Source organism: Scophthalmus maximus, chromosome 6 (assembly GCF_022379125.1).
Source record: "Scophthalmus maximus strain ysfricsl-2021 chromosome 6, ASM2237912v1, whole genome shotgun sequence".
Classification (NCBI taxonomy): Eukaryota; Metazoa; Chordata; class Actinopteri; order Pleuronectiformes; family Scophthalmidae; genus Scophthalmus; species Scophthalmus maximus.
The window spans coordinates 17,153,028-17,162,051 of record NC_061520.1 but is presented as its reverse complement, the minus strand read 5'-3'; the positions used below and the strand labels follow the sequence as shown (position 1 = coordinate 17,162,051).

The 9,024-nt window shown below is 44.9% G+C and overlaps 1 long non-coding RNA gene across 1 annotated transcript; it reads right to left on the bottom strand.

Annotated features, from left to right (window-relative positions):
- Positions 1 to 3,339: 3,339 nt before the first annotated feature.
- LOC118309174 lies at positions 3,340 to 8,695 on the bottom strand. The gene is made up of 4 exons (XR_004793431.2): positions 8,246 to 8,695; positions 8,076 to 8,122; positions 7,882 to 7,968; positions 3,340 to 7,339 (listed from the first exon to the last, which is right to left on the bottom strand). It is a non-coding gene; the product is annotated as an uncharacterized LOC118309174 (long non-coding RNA).
- Between the last annotated feature and the right edge of the window lie 329 nt (positions 8,696 to 9,024).

The window sequence follows — 9,024 nt, the reverse complement described above, 5'->3', positions numbered from 1 at the left end:
TTTGAACCCAAACAACAAAAATAATGAGTCGCAAAAGCCAAACCTTTGCCCGTCCTTTGGATTTAAACAACCCACACTCGTGTGCAGTTTGCCTAATTTTTGATGCAGCGACTATATTAATCCTGGATTTTCTATTATTAGTTTAGTTTTCCATCTCCAGCAGATGCACTGTCACATTTCCTTCATAAAAGCTTTTAATGTCCTCTTGAAAGCCTCAGCATCCTGCACCAACACAGGCGCAGACAGACAGGTGTGTCAGTAAACCCATTTAAGAAGAAAAAAAGTGAACACTCGCACACATGCATTTGTGTTTGCAGACATGTTAAAATCCAGGAAGATTGATGATAATTGTTAGGTAACGGTGTGTAATGGCAGCTAAACTTCAATTCGAAAACACTTTCAGCAGGGACATAAATTTACTTTGAATAAAGTAAGCCGTAAAAGGACTGAGTGAGAAGTTATGTTTGCCCCTATCACCTCTTGACTTTTTGACATTTTGAGAATTGAGCCTTCGATCTTTGTGTTCACAGGTTAGACGATCTATGCTGCATAATTTATTGACTGCGGAGACTTTCAGCTAATTTGCATGAGCGGTGTGCATCTTGTTTGCCCCCTTGAGAGCTCGTCCTTAGTGAGTGTGTGAGTGTGTGAGTGTGTGAGTGTGTGTGTGTGTGTGTGTGTGTGTGTGTGTGTGTGTGTGTGTGTGTGTGTGTGTGTGTGTGTGTGTGTGTGTGTGTGTGTGTGTGTGTGTGTGTGTGTGTGTGTGTGCGTGTGTGCGTGCGTGCGTGCGTGCGTGCGTGCCCCTATCAGGTCTATTGCTTACACAGCTGCCTTCTTAAGTATCTGCACACACATGCACACGAACACACACGCACACGCACACACACACACACACACACACACACACACACACTATTGTGCACACTGCATCGGACATGAGCTATGTTAGGCAACTCCTATGTGTGATGTTTTTATATCTTCAGAACAAGATCTTTGTTTTTTTGTTTTTCTTTTAAAAATCCTGCGAAGCTTGCACTTTTTGATATGCATCACTGTACGACACCCTGGGTTCCACTGTAGCCCCCAACTTTAATTAAACCAGGAACATCTTTCTGTGAAGACAGATGTGTAAAGCTTGAGGTCAGCCAGATGTTTTCTGGTCTTGTGATGAAAGTACCGTCGAAGGAGGCAGGTGAGGAGACGGTCATGAGGCCGTGAGCTGCTCGTCCACATGCCATCTGGATCAATTTATCCTGCCATCGGAAATGACCGGCCTCACCTGGCAGCAGGAAGGAAACACTTATCATTACTCCCCGTTTGGTTCACTCTCGTTTCACTGCGTCGTGTCCTTTTGAGGAGAGGTCGCTCATGTGCTTGAAGTGAACTGTCAGCCCTTTTTCATTTCAGATGCTTTGAAGTCGAGAGATAATGTAGATGCAAAAACAGAGCACCGAGAGGATAGAGAGCTTTCTCTTCTGTGGTCTTGCAGAGAAGCAGAGACTTTGAATCTCTGCTTCTCAGATTACAGTCATGGCACAAGTGAGACAGTTGATGAAAGCTGCCACCTAGTGGTCTAACATTGACATTGCATGTTCTCATCGTGAAGGGAGCCCATACAAGTCAATGACAAAGGGACACTGATGGGCTGAGGTGCTTATGTCAAACTACCCTTTCCTGTCTAAACAATATACTTTGAATGTACATCACATTCAAATATATATTTTTTTGCTTCCATTTAGGGACGGTCTGAAAATTATTAGTGTGGTGAGGAGGGGCTGAACATCACGTTTAACTGTTGTTGTAGAAAAAACAACAACATGCCAAAATGATACATCAGTTTTTATTTGGTTCAACTTGTTTGATCATGTAACACAATATTATCCTTCATATCTTAATGGAGGTCCTAATGTCCACCACCTGAGTAGACATAATAAAACCCTGAAGTGGATTTATGTGCACGTTTATGAGCCACAGTGCAAGTGAAAGCTCTTGTCTCTTTGATGTGACTGTTTGCGGAGCTATATTTATGTTACGCCACGTCGCAAAGGAAAGATTTTTCACTGCCTCCCCCCTTGCAATCATTTTCATACAGTCCCTTGGCCGTGGCCTTTGTTCCCTGATCTCTATCACAGGAACAGTAAATTATGTTCCTGTCGAGCACTGGGCTGGTCCTCGAGACTGTCAACCCATCTCTCTGTGGCTTTTACGGTTGACCAGAACATCTGCTTCACACACAACCACAACTCAAAGAAAGCATGGGGAAGCAGACACAGCTGAGACTTGGGGGGAAAAAAAGACAGAGCGTGAAATCAAAATAGAAATAAGTAATTATGGAATGTGAAGAGAGCAGAAATGACAAGAAAGAAACTGAAAAACAAGGTTTTATATATATATTTAATGCTCAGTGCCTCAGTAAAGAATTATCAACTTTGTCCAGTTCACGTTCCATTAGCTCCACTCCGACACAGCCACCTCCCAACAGCTGCTTCTGGACTGCTTACAGTAGGAAAACAACAAGCTGCGAGAGGGAGGAGAGGAGCGGGGGGGGGGAGACAAGAGCTTAAACCGTGAGTCCAGATGGGACAAAGAATAAACAGAGGGTGATGAAGGAGAGGAGAGTGGCAGGAGGTTGGAATAAAAGGAGACGAGACACATTTGGGGGAAAACACAGAAAAAGGGAAATCGCTAACAGAGGAGAGCACACAGAGATCAGAAAGCATCAAAGCAGTTGGAGGCGGTCCGACCCAAAAGATCCCAGGAGACCCAGAGGAGACATTTGATGATGAGACAGATACTGGGGAAAAAGAGGAGTGGGGCTAGCTGACAGTTCAGATTTACACGGAATTGTGGGGACAGTGGTACTTTAATAAAGCCCACACACTATTGTCTCAGGCTTTCAAAAACAATTAACACTCCTGTTTACTCCTTTAAAACCATTTGCTTTCTCGTACTAGTGAGTTTTGTCTGGATCTAGCGAAAACCAACATGTCCTCTAAGCTGCTCTTTTCCCACACACACACACACACACACACACACACACACACACAGACACACACACACACACTCACACACACACACACACACACACGCATGCGCACACGCACGCACACACACACCTGCTGTCCTCCACTTCACCTGAAACAACATTGTCTGTGTGCAGCGGCATGTTTGGGTCTCCCTGTTTCCCATGGCCCGACAGCAGGCATTGTTTCCATATACCACACTCCCAAAACACCGAAAGTGTCGACAGCTTTGCTTACACAATCACACAGACACGAGAGTTGACCATCAAAAAGGGTCTTGGCGTGATCTTCATGGGCAGCCTAGTAATTCAGTCCATTGATCTCCCAAAAAGATTTAATGTGGCAGAGTAAAAGACTTCAAAACATGATTTCTATGATTATTGCCATACTGTAGAATGAGTTGTTGCTTAGCACAGACATCAGAGTTGATCTTGTGGTATCCTTGTGAGCATCTGGTTACTTAAGAAGAAGTTGATCTTGTCTAGTGCGTATGTACTGTATGTTCTTGTTATTTCATAATTTGCATCCATGCCAGTCGGGTTACAATGACGGCGATGTTGACTTATCCATCATTGCAGTATGACATATACTTTCAAATTTGCCATGGTCCTTTAGAGATTACACTAATTTATTTAACTCAGACATAAAAAAAAGGAAAAGGAAAACTAAAGACTGACAATGAGGATAGCCTCGGTTGTACTTTAAGAACATTGCATGCAAACATACTGAACCTTTACAGGTTCCCCCAACACAGCAAAAGCCCAACATGTGTAAGTACAAATATTGACTTCATATTAAAAAGTACAAAAGTAGTCACATCAATGATCACTTCAGTATAGAGAAAAGTGTCCACTTAAAAGGAAGAGCAGCTTGGACAACAGTGCTAGTTGTGAGTCGTCTCTATATCTGGTGTTACTTGTTCACTTCCCGTTCTGGCTAGAGTGCATGTACGGAGCAACACACAGTCCCTCCGGGATTTGGCAGACATTTTGGAGGAAATGTTGCAGCCTACAATGACTATGATTATACAGCAGCAAAAAAAGGTTTCAATGTTTGAGCAATGAATTGGCAGGCGCAAGTGCAAACTGCAAGAAGAGCTGCGATTCTTAAACAGAGTTTGCCATGAAACCGTCAGCATGCGTCTATGACTTCTTTGTGATAGAAACATCACTGTTAACTATTTAATCAAACAGTGATTGGGCCAAATTGCAAGGCAGTGCAGAATCCACAGGGATTGGTTGAATGTTGGTTGGACTGTTGCCATTGCGGCGTTTTGAATTGAAATCCGGGCCTTAGAAGATGTCTGATGTCCGGACTCTTTGATTTGGGAAGGGTGGCTTTCCTTTCAGCACTACCCAGTGGTGGAAAGGAAATACTGTCTCTTCATTTCTCATCTGGCCATTTTGTTTTGTGGCATGTTGTGAGCATTACATCGCGCTGTGTGTGTGTGTGTGTGTGTGTGTGTGTGTGTGTGTGTGTGTGTGTGTGTGTGTGTGTGTGTGTGTGTGTGTGTGTGTGTGTGTGTGTGTGTGTGTGTGTGTGTGTGTGTGTGTGTGTGTGTGTGTGTGTGTGTGTGTGTGTGTGTGTGTGTGTGTGTGTGAGTCTAGACATTGGCTCTTATAAATCACTTGTTAGGAAAAGGGAGGGAAAAGTTTCTCACATTCTTGTGCCTCAGCTTGCTGCTATCCCCCCCCGGCTCGTCTGCTGATGTGAATGTAACACCTGCTTCCTACACCCGACCAGCACCCAGCAGTGGCCAGCTGAGGTTAAAGCCTCCCAGCGCAGAGGCTCTCCTGAAAAAACACAACGAGACAAAAAGGGACTAATCAAAACATGTGGAACTGCTCAGTGGGTCGACCATGAGAGTTTGACATGTGATATTAATCAGTTTTGCATCTAAATGCCTCTATCTTCATGTTTACCAGAGGCTTTCAACATACTCCACAGAGCCAGAGACAACTTTGATTAAATTTGACAAAACTGTCTCAGGGGAAAAAAAAGGACTCTTCAGATCATGGTATAGTCCTCGATTATTATACTGTAAGTAAAAGCGGTATCAGTAAACTGCTTCACAATTATCGACTTGAACGTCCAGTCAAAGCTTACAGACAAAATATGAAACAAATATGCTTTGTCCTCTCCAGCTATGGCAAAGATGTTTCCAGTTTGGGATGCCTCTAATGTATCATTCCTCTCCTGCAGAGCACGCATGGTCCATTATTCCCAGCATTTGATCCGCTCAGCTCTCACGCAGATAGTTGCAGGCTATATCCTAGATTGCAGCAGAGTGGGGTTCATTGGCAAAGCACAATAGTTTCCACAGGAGATTGACGATCATATTGCGGATTTGCTATAAACAGGATTTTGCAACGTAACAACATGATGAGAGTATTATCAGGGACGTGGAGAGCCTGACCAATAGGATATCTGAGCTGCTGCTACAGAGGATTATGAACCCAACAGTACTGAACATACAAATTACAGCTCACTGGGAGGATGGTTTGCTCTTTTTTTTTTATTTTGAAACCATAATGTTGTAAGTTGCTTTCGCCATTACTTTGTACAACATATGAGTGGCTATTTCTAAATCGATTTTCTGTGCTCTTTGTTATTTTTAAACATTCGAGTCTTTCGTAATGATCTGTTGTCTTTTTATAGTCCTCTGTGAGAAGCAAGATGCCGTAAAAAAAGGAAAGAATCAGAGCTGCACTAACAACAGCTTGTGATCGTACACCAGCAGGACCTCCTCTCAGTATTAAAATGTGTTGTCTCATTATACAGTAAAATCTCAGTGGGAGCAGAGCTGTTAAATTGGGGCAGATGGGAAGCAAATTAAAGTGTTAGTGGCATCTTTTATTAACCATAAAAATGGAGCGTGATATGGAGAAGCCAATGGACTGATGGATTAATAGACACGTATATTTGGGAACATGTCACGATGCATCACTCGACTGCACCTGAATGAACAATGGAGGACGAGTACACACACGACCCGGCAGGAATGCCCTTGAATGGGGAGCTTTTCCCCACAAGACCCTTATTTTCTCTTTTTTGTAAGTGCTGCACAGAGGGACACGCTGCTCAAAACATGCCTCAAATCCTCTCTTTAAAGACACACGCAGAAATACCTCGCACAAAAACACATCTGTGGTGTAGACAGACATCAACAGGGCCCAGCCCTGGACTTCTGTGCCTTTTGTTTGTTGAAAGAACAACCAAGTGTCTAAATCACAAGCCCGAGGGCCCCCTAATCTTGACAGGCCGGGCTCGGGCAGGAAATGATGTCACAGCCACAGCAGCAGATCTCCAGACTCTGATAAGGTCGCTCACCCTGGGAAGGAGAACGAAGGGAGAGACAGATAACCCCTTTGTCTTCTCCTCCTTCCCTTCATCTCGTCCCATCGAGACGACTGAACCATGCAGACATTCGTCAGCAGACTCCGCAATGTCACAGAGACACGCTGTAGGTGTTTGGGTCTGGTGCTCTGGCGGCGCACACTCGATGAACTAGCTGCGCTAACATTGCTCTTCTCCCCTTTGCGTTAAGTGAAAACAACCCGTGACACATAAAGTTAATGAATATGGGCTTGGGGAGCAAAGGGAGTCAGGTAATTGATCCAAGGAGTGTTGCAGGAGGTAGATTGCCCAGAGGAGAGTCAGTGCTTTCCAGTTCTATAAGGACAGTTAGTGGGTTCACTCACTGTGAGTCATGTTTTATAGACTGTAGGCTGCTGTGTCTAAGTGTACATGGGAGGTTATGTGGGTGAGCGTTAAAGTAAATACCGGTGGGGTACTGCTCACTTGCCGTAGGGGTCTCCCACTCACAAGGAAGGAATTAGACGCGGTGCATTCGGGGGCCCATCCCGCTGTGTTTGCGTGCAAGTGTGTGTGAACATATGTGTTTATGTTTGTATCGAAGAAACTGCTGTACATGTGCATGTTTATACGGGTGCTTAATGAAGCCATGTGGGTGTGTTTTCTAAACTTCCTGGCTCTGGCTGCAGAACTCTCGCTCTCTCGCTGTCCCTCTCTCTGTGTACACTTCCCCGTCTCGTTTTGTCTGGTTCACTGTCTATGCTTCCTATGTGTGTTTATGTCTGCTTTTTTGAGAGCATCCGATCAAATCTCCAGGTTCACTTACTCACTGAGCACAGAGTAAACCCCCCCCCCCCTCCACCCCACCGTCTCTTTGTTGCTCTAGATGGACGGCCCATCTGGTTTTCATGAAGGAGGGAGCTGTGGCCCACTTTCATCCTGATCGGCCTCCGCTTCACCGTCACGTTTTTGGTGGGGAGACAGCCCGGACTGGTCTGGACCTTGACAATGAGGGTTAAAAAAAAAGAACAAGTAGATTCTCATAAATCAGCAGGATTCAGTGACAGAGCGCAAATGATACGCAAGTGATACATCCAAGTACACTGACATATCGTATTGCTGAAAATGTCGGTCGTCATAGCAAAAAGCAGAGGAGACTGTTGGAGGGGACGCAACTCCATAAATAGTGCTGATGTTCCTCCACATGTGCTGGGTGTGTGAAGAAACAACTTTCTGCCGACACATGGGACCACAAGACCTTTTTGAAACCATTATGAATTGGATTAACAACATATTCTTTATCCAAACTGAAGAAAGGTATGAAGATGATTGCTTGTATAGAAAATGAATTTATTCTCTCCACATTTCCCCCAAGTATTCTATTGAATTAGTATGAGTTTGCAAACTTGGCTTCAAGTACACTCTTGTTTTTAAGTTGTCGTTCATAAGAACAGGCTCAAAAGATCCCAACTATTGGGGAGCAGATAGAGACAATCTGGAGGAATGTGTTACAGACAAAGAATAAAGCGGAGGCCTGATGTACCTGCTGCGATTCTTGGTGTCCTCTCGATCCCTTCTGAAAACAGATGTCCACATCAAAGACACATGTTGCAACCCTTTCGTCAGGAAACTGAGAAGGAAGGAAAAGAAAAGGGAGTGACGGAGAAGGAGCCAACAATAGGTAGAGGATAACTCAGGGGTGGAATATGTGTACCACATTTGAAGAATGTCACCTACATATTTTGCCGGTTTAGGGTGAGAGACAAATTAGCGTGGCTCTCCGTCTGTGAAAGAAAAACACGTGAGGAATGTTCAACAGACTGCAGTGTCTGCAGAGGGGGAAACCGCAGATACTGAGAGAGTTGGAGCGCGAGGCGCACGGCTCATGTTTCCAGCTGTAACTTTACCTGTGGAATAATGAGAAACTTTTGGAGTAAAAGAAATACATTCTGCCCGTTCTCCTGAAGAGACGAACTCCTCTGACAAACAGACCGAGGTTGGGGCCAACCGTGAGCTGCTTGTGCCGACCGCCTCGCTCACACTCTTCTCCGGCCTTCAGCCGGCACAAATAAACGGTGGCCTGGCAGTGTTTTTTTTTTCTCAAGGAATGTCTCAGTGACGAGCCTCTCTTCTTGCAGCAGCAGGTCTGGGGGTTTCATACCCTGACAATCTTCCAACTCCCGATGTGAAACGTGGTCCAGAGGGTGTAGCCCTTACATTCCTCTGGCCTAATGTGGAGGTGTAGCCACACATGCTGGCCGCTTGGCCTGCACCTCTGCGGGGAAGCCCTTCCGCTTTGATACGAGTCAAAGACTGGGCAGTCTGCCGGAAGACGATCGCCAAAGAAAGGAAATGAGAAAGCCTGGAGCAGACAGCAGAGAGGAGAAAGGCGGACTTAGCCCGCTAAAAAACTCCATGTGATTAAAATAGAAGAAGAAAAAAAGGGGCCACAAAGGAGGCTCTGGATTTCTGCTGCTCTCTGATGCTGGGCCAAAGGAGAGTGAATGCGTCCGTGTGCATGTGTGCGTGTTTACATACAGGACAATACATTCTGAGAGTAACACACATGATTGTCTCCACGCAGGCCGACTTGCTTTTGTGTATCCGTCCGAGAGATTTGGTGTGTGTGGAGTTGGCTGTGTGATAAAGCAATATAAAAGAGTGTGGTCGAGAGAGTGAAGAAACT